Source organism: Lepisma saccharinum, chromosome 19, assembly GCF_977018435.1.
Source record: "Lepisma saccharinum chromosome 19, izLepSacc3.1, whole genome shotgun sequence".
NCBI lineage: Eukaryota > Metazoa > Arthropoda > Insecta > Zygentoma > Lepismatidae > Lepisma > Lepisma saccharinum.
In genome coordinates this window covers 3,118,698-3,134,847 of record NC_139247.1, presented here as the reverse complement: position 1 = coordinate 3,134,847, position 16,150 = coordinate 3,118,698, and positions in this window count along the sequence as shown.

Genomic DNA, 16,150 nt, shown 5'->3' with positions numbered 1-16,150 from the left:
GAGAATTGAAGTGAAGCTACTTAGGTGTAAAATAAATGTACTGTCCGTTTGGATTAATTTGTTAAATTTTGAGTTGTGACTTCTCGAGCCTTATGGACCTCCGATGGGCCCAAATGTTTGGTAGGAGTACAGCTACGAAAGACGATTGTAACGTTCACTCTCGAAAAGTGCATGCGCGGAAGTGACCCAAGAAACTCGCGGTGAGGAAAACAAGAAAAATGCGGGACTCGCGAGATAAAAATATCCATGCAAGGGTAGAGAGAGAAACGATGCAATATTTCTAAGATGCTGCATACATTTACGTTCTAATTTACCTGAGTGTGGATAAGTTAAATTTACAATTCCCTCGCCTAGGGTCATCTATCTTTTCTGTTTTTTCCTCTAGGCTAGAGATTTCGGAACGTCTTCCTCCATTCTTGTCTTGGGTTGCATCGGGAATTTGATCGGAGTTGAAATTTCAGTAAACTCCTGGAGGAAAGAAGGGAAAAGGAGGAGGGGGTTCGAGATTAAATGGAAAGTTTCTGTACTGACTGAGACCAAGTTTTATTGCACCCAATCAGTGGCGGAGAAGATGAAAAAAATGGGGCGGGGAGAGTTTTGCAAACTTCGGTCTCACAATCCCAAGTTCTTCTTCGCTGATGAACTCGGCTCATTCGGGGCCAAAGCCCGGAACATGAAAGTTGGGCTCGGAGAGAGAAACTGAACACCTCGAAAAGGAAAAGTCTTTTGAGTTATCGATCTAATTTCAATACAATATAAATTTCTCACTTGAAGCGGAAATTGCAAGTTGTACCGGAACTCTCATGTTGGGCGAGAAGTGTTGGGAATCTGGTTCGATTCGATTACCTTCCGACTCTTCTGGAGATAATTTAATGGGTGATGTTTTTCAGAAGTTGCACCGTCGCCCTTTCGCTAGATAACGCTGCTTTTACGCTCGAGGAGCGAAAGTATTTAACTTGAATATGGATAACAACCCCGAATTTTGGCGCCCTCTCTCACACACTACCAATCACCGACATTTCATGTGTGTCATTCGATATTTTCTTCTTATGCTAGGGCTTGTAATACACTCCTCACAAAAAGTTTGGAATATTGTTTTATTAGACAATAAGTGATAGACACGGCTTTCAAATGCAACAACACATGGTATCTGTCTGATGGACGTTCTGGTTTTTTCGCCGACACATGCCATCATGCCTATCACCTATTGCCTTACATAACAATATTCCAAACTTTTTTGTGAGAAGTGTATTTTCATCCTACAAATCATGTGTTCTGGATACCAGAATATGTCTAACATATCAATTTTATCATATCTTGGCTTTAGTTATGCAATTTTGCGAGTAACATCTCATATCATGTAGATTATATTATTTTTTCATATTACATCATTGTATTATATTGAATTATTGAATTGCATTGTAAATAATATTTAAAGAAATTGAGCACAAAAAAGAAAAACTGGGGACTAAAATTCGAGAGGAAATTGACGCCGTGGTATGTATTTATAAGCACTATGGCATCAAGCTCATGCCACTGAATGTATGGGGGCTCTTTCAGGGGTTTCCTCTTTATTAAATTTATTAATCTTACAAAGTTTGAAATTTGAAAACAAAGAAAAACTAAAAGTAATATAGGTTATATTGAAAGATCGTAGTTTGCATTTCTGATTAGCATATTAAACCCGTAACCTCGAACATGAGGTAGATTCTAGTCCAACTGTTTTCATATTACATGTAATTCCGTTATCTGGCACCCATCAAAGCAGTGCTACTGAGTACTATCCTGCCAGTTAATTAGTAACTGTTTCACGTGATGGATGAGTTCTTGGAAGTGAATCATCATAACAAAAGCTGTTGCAGTCTCGGGCTGGGGTAGAATATATCCCATTCCTAGGGAGACAAATTTATGGTAAATAAATACTGAGGAGAGCGGTAAATAAAATGATGGATCAGCGGTATATACCAGCGGTGGAAAAAAAAATTGCACACACTTTTTCATTATGAGAGGAAACAACATACAAAAGAGCTATAAATTGATAAACTACTTCATTTTTATATACTGTACACATACACAAGTATTTAGCTGTCCAACCAAAAAGAAAACATCAACACTAAATCACTTCATTTCTAAATTGCATATCTCAAGTGATTTATTCCTTGTATGTATTTAAAGGATATCCTTGCTGTCCAACAAATAAAATAATCACTATTGCACATACACAAACACATGTTGAAAATAACATGATGATAACCTAAACAAAATTCATTCATGACTGAACACAAATGACACGATTGTTTCCCTTGATGTGCGGGAACAGACTAATCTTATCGTTGCTACAGCTAGCAAGTTCAATGAAACTGGAAGTTGAGTAGACATTCGGGGGAAGAAAGGAATGCAGCTTGACAGGGAGCGAAGTTTTCGAACTGAGATTATGTGCATGGGAAATCCCAATTTTCAGCGTCTTCCTGATGTGATCGATTGATTGATTGATTGAGTTAAAATTTATGGGTGCGTAAGCACTTAAGGCCATTTCGCACCCTTCTGTATATACGGGGAAATGTCCCCTTATCTAAAATTCTGACTGAGATTTAAAAAAGGGGGTGTAGATAGCCCCTTGGGAAAGAACTAAAAGTGCAAGATTGTAAAGAGACCTGCACGAGACAAACACGACACATTAAAAAGTCAGAACAAACTAAAAACCTCCTTACAGACGGTGGAAGAGTCCAGCTCTTCGCAAAAAACTAAAAACACGTGATAAAATACTGCTGTCATCACCCAAGAGGGATGACAAACAGCCGGAAAGGTTAAAAGTCTGCCGGAGGTAAGCAAGATCGACACATTCAACGAGAATGTGTCGAATGCTTAATAAAACATTACAAGCACGACACAACGGTGGGTCCAGCCCTTGAAGTAGGTGACCATGCGTGAGACGGCTGTGTCCTATACGCATGCGGGTAAGAATAACTTCTTCTCGCCGAGAGGGACGAGACGAGGAACGCCAAGCACCTATGGTGGGCCAAACAGCGTGAAGCTTGTTCCCCGTTTCCGTATCCCACTCGGCCTGCCAAGTGTCAAGAAGGCGACAACGGAACACGTTCTGCAGGTCGCTAGCTGGCAAAAGGTAGACGAGAACGTCGCCATCTGCATGAGCAAACTTGGCGGCAGCATGAGCTGCTTCGTTCCCCTGGATGCCCACGTGGCTAGGGACCCAACAGAAGTGTACATCCGCACTGGCAGATAAGGACACAAGCCGTCTGAATATGCGTTGCGCTACCGGATGCCGGGAATACGGCGAATCCAGAGACTGCAACACGCTGGTCGAATCGCAGCACACAAGGACTTTCTTCAGCCCATTGACGTCTGCAAAGTCCAGTGCCTTTAGAATGGCGTACAACTCTGCCGTAAAGATGGAACAGGCAGGATGTAGCGAGAAACTGAAACTTTGAGAGTCTAGGACGAAAGCGCAACCAACTGATTCGACTGTCTTGGACCCATCCGTGTAAAACACATTAAAATTGGGGTGCTTCGCACGAAGCTCTAAAAACCGTTGCTGGTATACAACCATTGGTGTTTCTGCCTTTGGAAGGGCAGTCAGGGAAAAATCGATAGAAGGTGCAGGAAACTCCCAGGTAGGAAGAGGCGGAATGAGTGGAGAGACGCCAGGAAGATCACTGTCAACACCAAGTGCTGACAGGATCTCGTCTGCACGAACACCAAATGGTCTAGTGACAGTAGGGTGGAGCCGATACCTTGCCAGCCTACCCTCGTCTGAGATGGTGTGGAATGAAGGATGTGAAGGCATCGAGCGAAGATGGAGGAAGTAGTTAACTACCAGCCGCTGTCTTCGCAGAGACAGCGACGGCTCAGATGCCTCTACATACAAACTGGCGACTGGACTGGTCCGAAAGGCACCAGTGCACACACGTATACCAGCATGGTGGACGGTGTCTAGGATGCGAAGTCTAGATGGGCGGGCAGAAGAATACACAACACATCCATAATCTAGCTTCGACCTGATGAGTGCACGGTATAGGCGAAGCAATACCGTCCTATCAGCACCCCAAGAAGTATGAGATAAAACGCGTAGAAGGTTGAGAACTCGAGGACAAGAGAATTTTAACTGGCGAAGGTGAGGAAGCCATGTTAATTTCTTATCGAAAATGAGGCCCAGGAAGCGGACCTCATTCACGAAGCACAGGGGAGATTTCCCCATGTACAGGTCAGGATCGAAATGACATGTACGCTGACGACAAAAGTGAACACACACGGATTTCTCGGATGAGAAGGTGAAACCTGTTTGCGAGGACCACTCAACCAAACGGTTTATCGTCAGTTGTCGTCTCTTGTTTGTGAAGATCCGAAAAGGAGTTCCCAACACGTACGCGGAAAAAACGATCGGATAAAAAGTTTTTAATAAAGTACGCCATATGGCCACGCACGCCCCAAGAATGGAGCTGTTTTATGATGCCAAAGCGCCACGTTGTGTCATATGCTTTTTGGAGGTCAAAGAAAACTGCAACTAAATGTTCCTTGTTGAGAAATGCATCCTGAATGTGTGTTTCCAGCTGAACCAGATGGTCCAGTGTGGAACGGTTGGAGCGAAAACCACATTGAAAATTACTTATCAATGAGTTTTCCTCCAAAAACCAGGTGAGACGCTTGTTGATCATGCGTTCCATCAACTTGCACACACAGCTGGTTAAGGCAATAGGCCTGTAACTCGAGGCTGCGGTGCGTTGTTTACCTGGTTTCAGGATGGGAACAATAATAGCTTCTTTCCAGGAAGTGGGGAAAGAGTCCTCCAACCAAAGCCTGTTGAATACCGCCAGAAGGAAATTTCTTGCTCCAATGGGCAGATGACGAAGCATCTCATAGTGGATCTTGTCCACTCCAGGAGCTGTATTCTTTGAATCTCGAAGCGCCTGATCGAACTCCCGTTCAGTGAATCGAGAGTTGTATGGCTCGTTGTTATGACTTCGAAAAACTAGAGGGCGTCGTTCTTGACGGTCCTTCTCACGGCGGAAACGTGGTTCATAATTTTCAGAGCTAGACGCATCAGAAAACTGCGTGGCCAAGATATTAGCTATGTCTCCAGAATCGGTGTGCAACGTCCCGTCGTGCTCCAGAGCGCTCAGAGGAGTAGATGCACCCCCCTGGATGCGACGTACTTTGGTCCAAACGGCTCTCGACGAAGCCTGCTTCATCAGGGAAGACACGTATTGGACCCAGCACGCCTTCTTACTGGCTCGAATGAGCCGACGAGCACGGGCACGCTTAATGCGGAACTGCTCTAGGTTTGCGGCAGTGTGGTTTCTATTAAATCGATCGAGAGCATGATTGCGGTCCTTGATGGCTGCACTGATCTCCGCAGTCCACCATGGGACTGGTCGTCGCCTCGCAGGTCCACAGGGATGTGGAATGGAGGCGCGTGCAGCATCATGCACTCGTGACACAAAGACATCTAAGGCGTCGATTGGTGGTAGAGTCGACGCAAGATCGATTTCAAGGTCCACTGCACGCTCGAAGGCATCCCAGTCGGCCCGACTGAGATGCCAGTGAGGGTGTTGTTCACGTGAGTGCTGAAGATGTTCGAAGGTAAGAATGAGAGGGAAGTGATCACTCCCACAGAGATCAGGGTGAACGCTCCAAGATGTGGTAGGAGCAAGGCTGGGACTGCAGAAGGACAAGTCCAACGCAGAGTGTTTGCCTGAGGAAGGACTGAAATATGTGGGAGTCCCATCATTCAGCAACGTTAAAGCTGATGCCTCACGGAATTGATCTACAATTTGACCCCGGGGCTCTGTACGAACGGAGCCCCACAAACGATTGTAGGAATTAAAATCGCCCAAAAGAACTACAGGAGACGGAAGTTGGTCGAAAATAGAAAGGAGGTCGTCAAGAGAGAATCGCTCCTCCCTTGTGATGTAGACACAGCACACAGATATTGGCTGTGGTAGATGGACCCGCACAGCGACCGCTTGGAGGGGGGTGGTGAGAAAGATTGGCGTTGAGTGGATGTTATCTCGAACACCGATTGCAACACCACCGTGTGCACGACGACCCTCAGGAAGCTTGTCGGTGCGGTAAAGTGTGTATCCGTTGAGAATCACTGATTCATTTGGACGAAAATGTGTCTCTTGGAGACATATGATGGCAGGGTCAAATTCAGATATTAAGATTTGCAGTTCCTCGAGATGCATACGGAAACCGTTAAGGTTCCATTGGAGACAATAAGCCATAGCGGGAGGTATTATAGTTACCTTTTGAGGCGTACTCTGTTTCTAGGCCCTGTCACCTTGATAAATTCTTCATCCGCGGCTTCGTCTTGTATCATGTCCTCAGGTAAGGACACAGAGGGTGAAGGGGATGAAGAAGGGGGAGTGGGGGCGGGTGCTTTGAGCGCCCGCCGGGCAGTTTTGAGCTGCGCCTTAAGTTTCAGGGTGGTGGCTGCCACCCTGACTGGAGAGCTACTGGTCTTCAGGAAGTATTCTTTACTATGTACCTGCTTGAACTTTTTCTCCGTGGAGCGAGGAGTGGTTGCTGATTTCCTCGAAGCAGGACGAGCTACTACAGGAAGCGTTGTTGTTTGAGTGGACACGTCGCTGGTTTGTACACCTACACTGCGACGGCTAAGAGCAGCTGCAGCAACTGTAGCGAATGGCACAGGTAAACTAGTGCGTATGCTTTCACGGAGACGTTGTTTTGCTTCACCAGCAGAGATTTTCTCTGTGACGACCAACTCTCTGATTTTCTTCTCTTGTTGGAAAGAGGGGCAGTCACGATGCCAGACTTTGTGCTCGCCTTGGCAGTTAATGCATTTGGGACCTGAAGAACAAGGTTCGGTCCCATGATCAGGCTTACTACACTTACCACAAAGGGCGGTAGTGGCCTTGCAGGAAGGCTGAGTGTGCCCAAAGTGCTGGCATTTGAAACACCGCATCGGGTTAGGGATGTATGGACGGACTTTGAGTCTCAAATATCCTGCCCGTACAATATCTGGGAGAGTGGTCGTTTGAAACGTCACTATGAGTGAAGCAGTTGGTACTAGTTCTCCGGACTTACGCGTCTTTATTCGCTGCACTGCGGTCACATGTTGGTCTGAGAGTGCTTCAAGAATCTCTTCCTCCTCAGCATTTAGCAGATCCCAGTGGCGAATCACACCTCTACTACTGTTAAGTTGACGGTGAGGTTCAACATTAACAGGGAAGTCGCCCAAAGATCTTAGCTTTAAAAGGTTGTTTGTCTGGCGATCTGTGCTGGTCTGGATCAGTAGACTCCCGTATCGCAGCTTTTTTATTTCTGGTACATCTGAACCAGCGGCGTAGTCTAGCTGCTTCTTGATCAGAAATGGTGACAAGTCCTTTAATGTAGCTGCTGGATGTTTCTTGGTTCTTGCAGATTCATCGTTACTATCGGTCTTCTGCACTATACTAATTACAAGATAACGTGGCATGTTACTTGTCTTTTCCATTACCTGAAGCGGGCTCGAAGACCGCGCTCGTTTTGGGGGTTTCCCCCGTTTGAGTTGTTTTTTGTACCCATATACAAAGAATATTTTAAGTGGAGGGTCCATAAAATGTCGCCTCGACATGCCCTCTATGCCGAGGAAGGCCTACCCCCAAAAATGGAGGCTACTCGAGGACCAAACCGAAATCCCCGAGGCCACGTTCGCGACTGCACCTACCCCTGCAGCCAACACTGTCCCATCGGCACGTGCAACTCACACCTTGGGATAGGGGTTTTTTTATCGACGTTGTCTCCTCTAGCAGGACCCTTAGTTATAGGGAGGTCAAAGATATGGAGATGAATGACGTGATGAAATGGTGAAAACGTGAGATATGGATGTGAAGAATGAGTGAAATGATGAGATGAAAATGACCTCCCTATCTTAGTTTCTTAGAGGGAGGTCAAAGATATGGAGATGAATGACGTGATGGGATGGTGAAAACGTGAGATATGGATGTGAAGAATGGGTGAAATGATTAGATGAAATTGGCCTCCCTACTAAGCCCCCTCGCCCCGTCAAGGCAGTCCTACATGGAGGGGGCTGATGTGATCGAAGATAAAACGTTCTTTAGCTGCAAGTGGTAGGAACCTTTAGGCAAACGTTTCGTTACAGATCGACAGTTTGCGAGCACAACCTTGATTGCCGCTTCTTGCGTGTTTTTTACTTAATTTGATGATAATTCACGGTTATTTCGCGAAAAAGCGTTCATTTCGTGGAAAAGCACACATTTCGCATTACTTCGCGAATAAAACTCATGCATATTTCATCATTGGGGGTGTAGTTACGTGCAGAATGTTCAAAATTGCATCTTTTTTTCACATTTCGCGATTTCGCGCATCGCGAAAATTCAATGTCCCTACCCATGCCCAAGTTTACTTTATATTTTACGTATTTCGTTTTCTATATACTACTGAGCATTTCACTTGTTAATTCATAAGTAATTTTATTTGGCTACTCATCCACGCCAGGAAAAGAAACGAGGATTTAATTAAAGGCCGGTTTTTCAATGTCCAGTTATTCTTTCTGTTAACTATCTGCCAGTTGAAGATAATCGCCACTCTTAACCAGCACCGGGTTTTTCAATGTGAAAGTAACTGGGAGTTAGCAAATCGTCAGTTTGTACTCGAAAATAGTATGTTGGTAATGCTGAAGTGCGGAAAAATTTGGAATCGATCTGCGCGCCATCTATTAGTATAGTTTCAGAACGCGTCGATTGTCACACAACCTGGCGTTCAAATAAAGAACTACAAGCGCGCCGCGCTCGAAAGCACGTTGTTGCATAGGAAACAATTGGAACAATGGCTGCGTATACATTGTGCGTGCTTACGAAATAAATTAACGGAAACAAGCACTACAGATTTAATAATAATAATAATAATAATTCCTTTATTTAGTGGGCGAGGTTCAGCCATGTGGGGGAAATGCTGTTATGAGTCGCAAGCACAGATACTTTCTTGCTGAAGAAGCGTGAAGAACTCGAAAGTCGAAACAATAATAATATCTTTCTGCTGATATAAACACTATTAATATGTAGATATTGTACATTTGCCTGCATGCTTTGTACCTCTCTATGCATGTTTGTTGAGCGAGAAAAGAGCATGTTAGTAAACATGCTTTGTAGGTCAAGTTCTAAAAATATAAAGATACGAGTAATAATAATATTAAGATTTACTGTAATATTTTCCGAGAAAATCGTACAACAATAAAGCATGAATTGAAGGGAACACGCGTAATAAATAATTGACAAAAATAAATCAGTGACCAGGTCTCGAACTCATAACACAACACGATCCACAAGGTGGTGCCGCTAACCACTGAACCAAATTACCGTTTTGAGATTCACCCGCTTGGTAGAAAGGATATCCTTGTCACAAATTCTCCAACACGACCTCACCAAACGAATTCTAGCAACTACGCTGCTTAATTTCCATATTTGCATGGACATTGGTAAGCTCTGCCAAACAAAACAAGTCTTCTTTCTGTACCAATTTAACATTTTATGAATCATATCTTGTTTAATCTGACAGTGAAGTTGTGAGCGTGGAACGTCGATAGCTGCATGAGGCAGCCATGTTGCTTCGCAACTTCCAGTTAGGCTGGTAACTGCAAGAAGAAGTATCAGTAAAGATAATCGCCACCAGAGTTCCAGTTACGAGCGAACTGTACAGAGTGATCACAAAGTCCCATTACCCCCCATGTATTACATAGATGCTAATGAAGTGTTGTTTCTTATTGTTGCATTTACTGCCATCACGTCAACAATGTTGAGAATTTCCCATCGAACATGGCGGAGAATCATACTCTGTTATGAAAACTATGCTATACACACAGACACTCTGGACTAAATCATAACGAATAGTCACACTACCTCCGAGTTGTCCTCTGCCATGATATCACATTAATACAATGCGACCATCTATGACGATGTGGACACGCGATAGGGAGTAATGGGACTTTGTGATCACTCTGTACATTAAAAAACCGAAATTTTCACAAACTTCTAGTTACGTGCTAACATAAACCTTAAATGGACATGAAAAAAGGTCCTAAGTCACTGGCAAAACAGTTAACAGAACCGCATATGACCAGAAGTATATAAAATAACACATCTGTTGTGTGCACCCTACCTGTATGTGGGTGTACTGCTTAAATTAAATGTAAACATTTCGCATATTTTTAGCAACAATGGTGTTTGTCATTATCAAAATAGATATATTATTGTTCACGTTTCAACGTTATGAAGTTAATTTTTTTTCATTATTATCTTTCGCTTTTATACATATTTTGTGTTTATTAACATAGTGTAAAACTGCGTTCAGGAATTTTCTAAAGTACAAATTTGTTGGCAGTAAACATTTCCTATCCACAAAAATAATTCTCTTGTGCTTTTAATGATTTAATGGTGTGCTCACAAATTAAATTTAATTGCCATGTTCGACATAGACTAGAAAATTTCTAGAACGGGGTACAAAATTCGCCACGTTCAAGGTAGCGTCACAAAAAGGATATGCCCCAAGTTACGTGTCAAAAATATTTGAGTTATGTGTATTTAGTGTAACCTTGAAGTAAAAATAAAGAAGAGTTAAAACAGGGCCGGATCCAGACGAAATTGGGCCTCATGATGTAATAATATTTGTAATTGTATAATAAGTAACATTGTGTCTATGTGTTCGAAATTGGGGCTCCAAATGTCATTAGAAGATTTATTTTCAGGTTAATATAGCAAAAGAAAACTGTTCAGCTTTCGGAAAATTCTCGTCTGTTTTCATTTGGACCTATTCCAGGAATTGGCCTAATGCTGCAGCATCAATAGCACCCACCTTAATCCGTTACTGGTTAAAACCACCAAGCAACAGATTTTATCGAATATTGAACTACTCTCTTGTAATGTACGAGAAAATGACCCTCATTTAAAGATCAAAAGTTATTTTTAGGCCATCGTTTAAAATTTTTTCAGGTCATTTTTAATAATTTTAAAGTCATTCTATACGTCATTTGTTTTTAGATTTTTCAAGTCATCAACTTCCAAGACCTAATGAGAAATATCTGATAGTATATTGAAAAAAGGGAGGGAATTTTTCTTTATCCGGTTGGATGCAGAAAGATAAGTAAATAAAGTCAGAAATGGTGTAAGAACTCCCTGTGCCATGAATTACGTCATAACTTCGGTTGCTACGCCGTGATTGTAGGTAGCTGTCACAAGAAATAGGCAGTCGAAAGAAATTGTTCCACCAAGAACATGAAGAAATCGTAAGGCGAGGCTGTATCGAGACATCGAAAAACCGATAGAATCTGGTGAATAGTGTCTCGTGTTCCAGATAATGGAATCTACCAATAAGACAAAGTTTTCGTCTGAAGCAGTCTTTGTTGAGGGGAATAAAAGTTGATGGATTTCGGGGCAACAGTGCACGGAGACAGTTTCCAAGAAATACCTCCAACGTTGTACGAACCGGAGAAAATTTGAAGAGGCAAGAAAACATCCATGCGAGTTGTATAACTTAATTCAATCTGTTTAAAAACTTCAACAAATCCATTCAGACGGATGTTTCCTCGTCAATTTTACTTGAAGACAAAGACAAAGGAGAGGAAAAAGGTCTTTATCTGTCTCATGTGCGAGAAATAGATGCTGCAAGTTGTTTCGGAGTTATCTTGAAGCATAGATAGTTTTCTGGTTATAATCATATCTGGTAAATAACAAGTTGGAGCTGTGTTTGTATGTGACCTGAGATTTCAATTCTTTCGGACGTAATTTTTCAATTCCATGTCAAGGATTCGCATTCGGATATCCTGCGGATTTAACTTTTCACTCGCAATTATGGCACAGGCATAGTGTTCGACGTCATAAAACCCAGACGAGAAAAGTGCAGAAATAATAAAGGAAAAAATAACTTAAACGCAATAGATATTTACAATTTGCAGGCCAACGCGGTCCTACATCCTGATCCCACAGCCTGTATAATTCTATTTAGGATTGTGTGTTGTGTCGTCCATATGTGATTGTGCTTGCCCCTTCAATTTCTTCTTATCACTTTTCATCCTCGTCTTCGCGATGTGATGGATGGATTGAAAAGTGGCAGAAAGCGAAGTGAAATAAAATAAATAAATCAATGAAATAAAGCAGAGATACTTAAGTTACTATAAAAGTATATGATGCTGTAATAACCGAACAGATTTCTTTACGTCCATACACTGTGTAAACTAGGTCATGGTGCTCCTGTTGAGTAGGTTAGGTTAGTTAGATTTAGTTGTGTTTTCCAAAGATCTTCCAAAAATGTGGAATCTGGTATCTTCCACAGTGGACGTTTTGGCCACTTCTCCCCGCAGTTGATATAAAACGATTTTACATTCAGTTTGTAATGGGTACATCGTCCGCGGTACGAGCAATTTCAGCTGTGTTGTGTATAGACAGCAGTTTGTATAAGGACATGGTTGTGGTTCTTTGTAGGTACGAAAACCTCCTGATACATGGCAGGTTAGTACTTAAATCCAGCATCATCAGCTCATGGTCAGAGCCAATATCACTAACGAGTCATTCCATGCCAAATCAACACAGATATGTGCAATTTTTAACCTGACCATCGATTTTCATGAAATTTGGGGAGTTGAAACTATGAATAGAACTTAGTAACTATGAAAATTTTTAGTCTCGTGCGTCTTGTAATTGTTAAATTATTCAAGGTCAAAGTTTGCAGAAATTGCCTTTTTTGAGCCCGCTTAGCTATACTAAATGTGCTGTAACTCCGCCCCTATTTCGTTCAGGAAGCTCAAATAAAGCTTATTGTACAGGGAATTGAATAAGCTTTCCAGTGATATATAACAAGCCTACCTTTGGATAAAAATATAATTTTGTCACGTGACCTTGACTTTGACCTTTAATATCTCAAAACATGTCATCACCAAAAATCGTGAAAAAAATATATTTGGTCCCTCATACCATACTCTAAAACATACCAAAAAATAATTCTGGGACTGCAATGGGATCAGAAGATGCAAAATAATATGTGTAACTATGTGACTGATAAAAGCCCCATTACATGAACTATGAAGAGTCAAATGTCCCTTAACACACCCTACAAAACGTGAAAGAGTTATCCTGGGTATAATTGGTCATAAAAGAAATAGGTTAGGCACAGGGAGATCCCTAGCCGTGTGTGTCAAGCGCAGATCCGGCATATTGTTGACCGCCATATTGAATTCAACGCAAAAATTTCAAAGGAAAGGGGGTGATGTGATATATCAAATCAGGCTAGAATTTCACGAGAAATGAAGTGACGAAGGTTTATCCAACATATATTTAACCAGCAAAAATTTATTACTGCATGCTTGTAACCATTTTCTCCTTTTCGAGGTGTTAAAAACAAAGCATTGGAATGCTCCTAACGTGTTAGGAACTCATCGAGATCACGTTGACATCTTGGGAGAGAAAGAAGTATACGCACCATTGCATACGATTTTAATCAGCTACATTCACCAAATAGTTGAATAGTGAAGAATATTGGGAAAAGTATCTCAAACAATTACGTGACACTTCCTTTGGACTGAAAAATTCTTCAGTGACGAGGCAAATTTTTATGTTCACGGTGAAGTTAATAAAAATAATATGTAATACCTGTGATTTGCTCAGTCGAATGGTTGTTGTTGGTAAGCTAATTATGTGGTATAATGTATGGCGAACGGAAATGGTTGGTCCATATTCAACAACGGAACCTTAAATGGTGAGGGCTTCTTGGATTTGTTAAGTGAACAGGTTTTTTCACCCTTGCTTACGGGATAGGGCACTTTTCGAGAGTTTTGAAACAGGACAGAGTGTGACCACACTATGTAGACATTTTCGCAATTTCTTCATGGTAATTTTCTAGGTAGATTGATGGGCACACGGGGATCTATTAAAAGGCCTGCACATTCCCCAGATCTAACATCTTAGGAGGACTTTTACCTTCAGAAACATTTGAAGAGAATGGTTCATGCACTAAAGGTCCCTGATATTGACCATCTGAGAGAAGGCATAGTTGCTGCTTGCGATGTTGTTGCACATGCTACATTACCAAATGTTCTATGCGAGTGTGAGAGACGTCAACGAGTGTGCTCACAGGAACATTGACAACATTATAATGTGCATATATCGTAAGTGAAAGATATGTGTATAACTTTTTGCTGGCTTAAGATACGTTGGAAAATCCTTCGTCACTTCATTTCTCGTAAAATTCTTGCCTCATTTGATATATCACATCACCCCCTTTCCTTTGAAATTTTTGCGTTGAATTCAATATGGCGGTCAACAATATGCCGGACCTGCGCTTGACACACACGGCTAGGGATCTCCCTGTGCCTAACCTATTTCTTTTATGACCAATTATACCCAGGATAACTCCTTCACATTTTGTAGGGTGTGTTAAGGGACATTTGACTCTTCATAGTTCATGTAATGGGGCTTTTATCAGTCAGATAGTTACACATATTATTTTGTATCTTCTGATCCCATTGCAGTCCCAGAATGATTTTTTGATATGTTTTATAGTATGGAATGAGGGACCAAATATTGTTTTTTCACGATTTTTGGTGATGACATGTTTTGAGATATTAAAGGTCAAAAGTCAAGGTAACGTGACAAAATTACATTTTTATCCAAAGGTAGGCTTGTTATTTATCACTGGAAAGCTTGTTCCATTCCCTGTACAATAAGCTTTATTTTAGCTTTCTAGGCAAAATAGGGGCTGAGTTACAGCAGATTTAGTATAGCTAAGCGGACTCAAAAAGGGCAATTTATGCTAACTTTGACCTTGAATAATTTAACAATTACAAGACGCACGAAACTAAAAATTTTTATACTTACTAAGTTCCATGCATAGTTTCAATTCCCCGAATTTCATAAAATTCGGAGATGGTCAGGTCAAAGGCTGTGTTGATTTCGCATGGAATGACTCTAACAACTTAAGGACTTCGGATGAGTGGGTTATCCTTGTGGAGATCCATATCTATGGCGTCAGATATGTCCGTGGATAGAAAGTTGGTTTCCTGGAAGCTTTGATGTTGAAGTGAATAAACTTCCACGGATGATCACCCCGGAGTACTATAAGGTCGTCAGTAAGTAGTACCTGAACACCCAAGGCGTCAAAGGTTTGGAGGACAACTAGGTGAAGCAGACAGGCTGTTTGTACACAGCATCGAGTAGTAGTTCACCTTCAGGATGGAATAGTTTCACAACTACTGCCTCCATGGTTTGGAAAGGGTTATGGGAATTGGAGTAATATGAAAGTTTATTTTTAACGCTGCTCTTGAAATCTGTCAATCTTATAGATGTTATAGTTTTTGACATCCAATGAGAGGTGTGGTTTAAAGTGTGTTTCGTACGGCAGGGCGACATCTATGTTGTACTCCTCTAGAAAATTCGGGAAAGTTAGACTTTGCTTGCCAATAATATCTACGTTCCACATGAACCTTGCCAGACAACCTTATAATCTTTGCGATATTATTGGCTACCATAACGGACACTTCAGCGGAAGAGACAAAGACCACTGTCAGTTTGGTCAGTTACGTTGAGAAAACTTTGTGGAGCTACTTTGAAGTGATAAACTAGGTCACTAGGATTCATGTCACTTGCAAGTTTTAGTATATCGCGGACATCTTTGACTTGTGTTTCAAATCCTAATTCCTCCTTTTACTGCCTTTATCGCCTCCAGATTTCGCCATGGGAAGCAACTATTGTCCTGTTGTTGCCTGAGCTTTCAAATCTGTCCCAGTCTCGTACGTTTTCAAGCCGTGGCTTCCCAAGTGGAACTGGCAGCAAGGCAAAATAAGTCAGCATTGCAGGAGACCCTAAAGATGAAGATTTCGTTTGTGACACTAATACTGCCTTTGGCTCTTCCCCTGGAAAGAGACAATTGAAGATTACGTCCTACGTCCTTTATGCACTCTATTGTGCAAGTTTGGAGAACTTACTTCCTCATTACCTTTCTTGTCTTTGTTTTTTTGAAGTGTGGTCCTCGACATACGGACTGTACGTAGCACATTGATTGCACATGGTTAAAGTACTGGCACGAAAACGCTGAAACATGTCACGTGATTAGTAAATATCTACTTAAACCTCAAGGATGCCAACTCACGACGAATTGGCAACACTTTCTACGAATAAAGGCATCG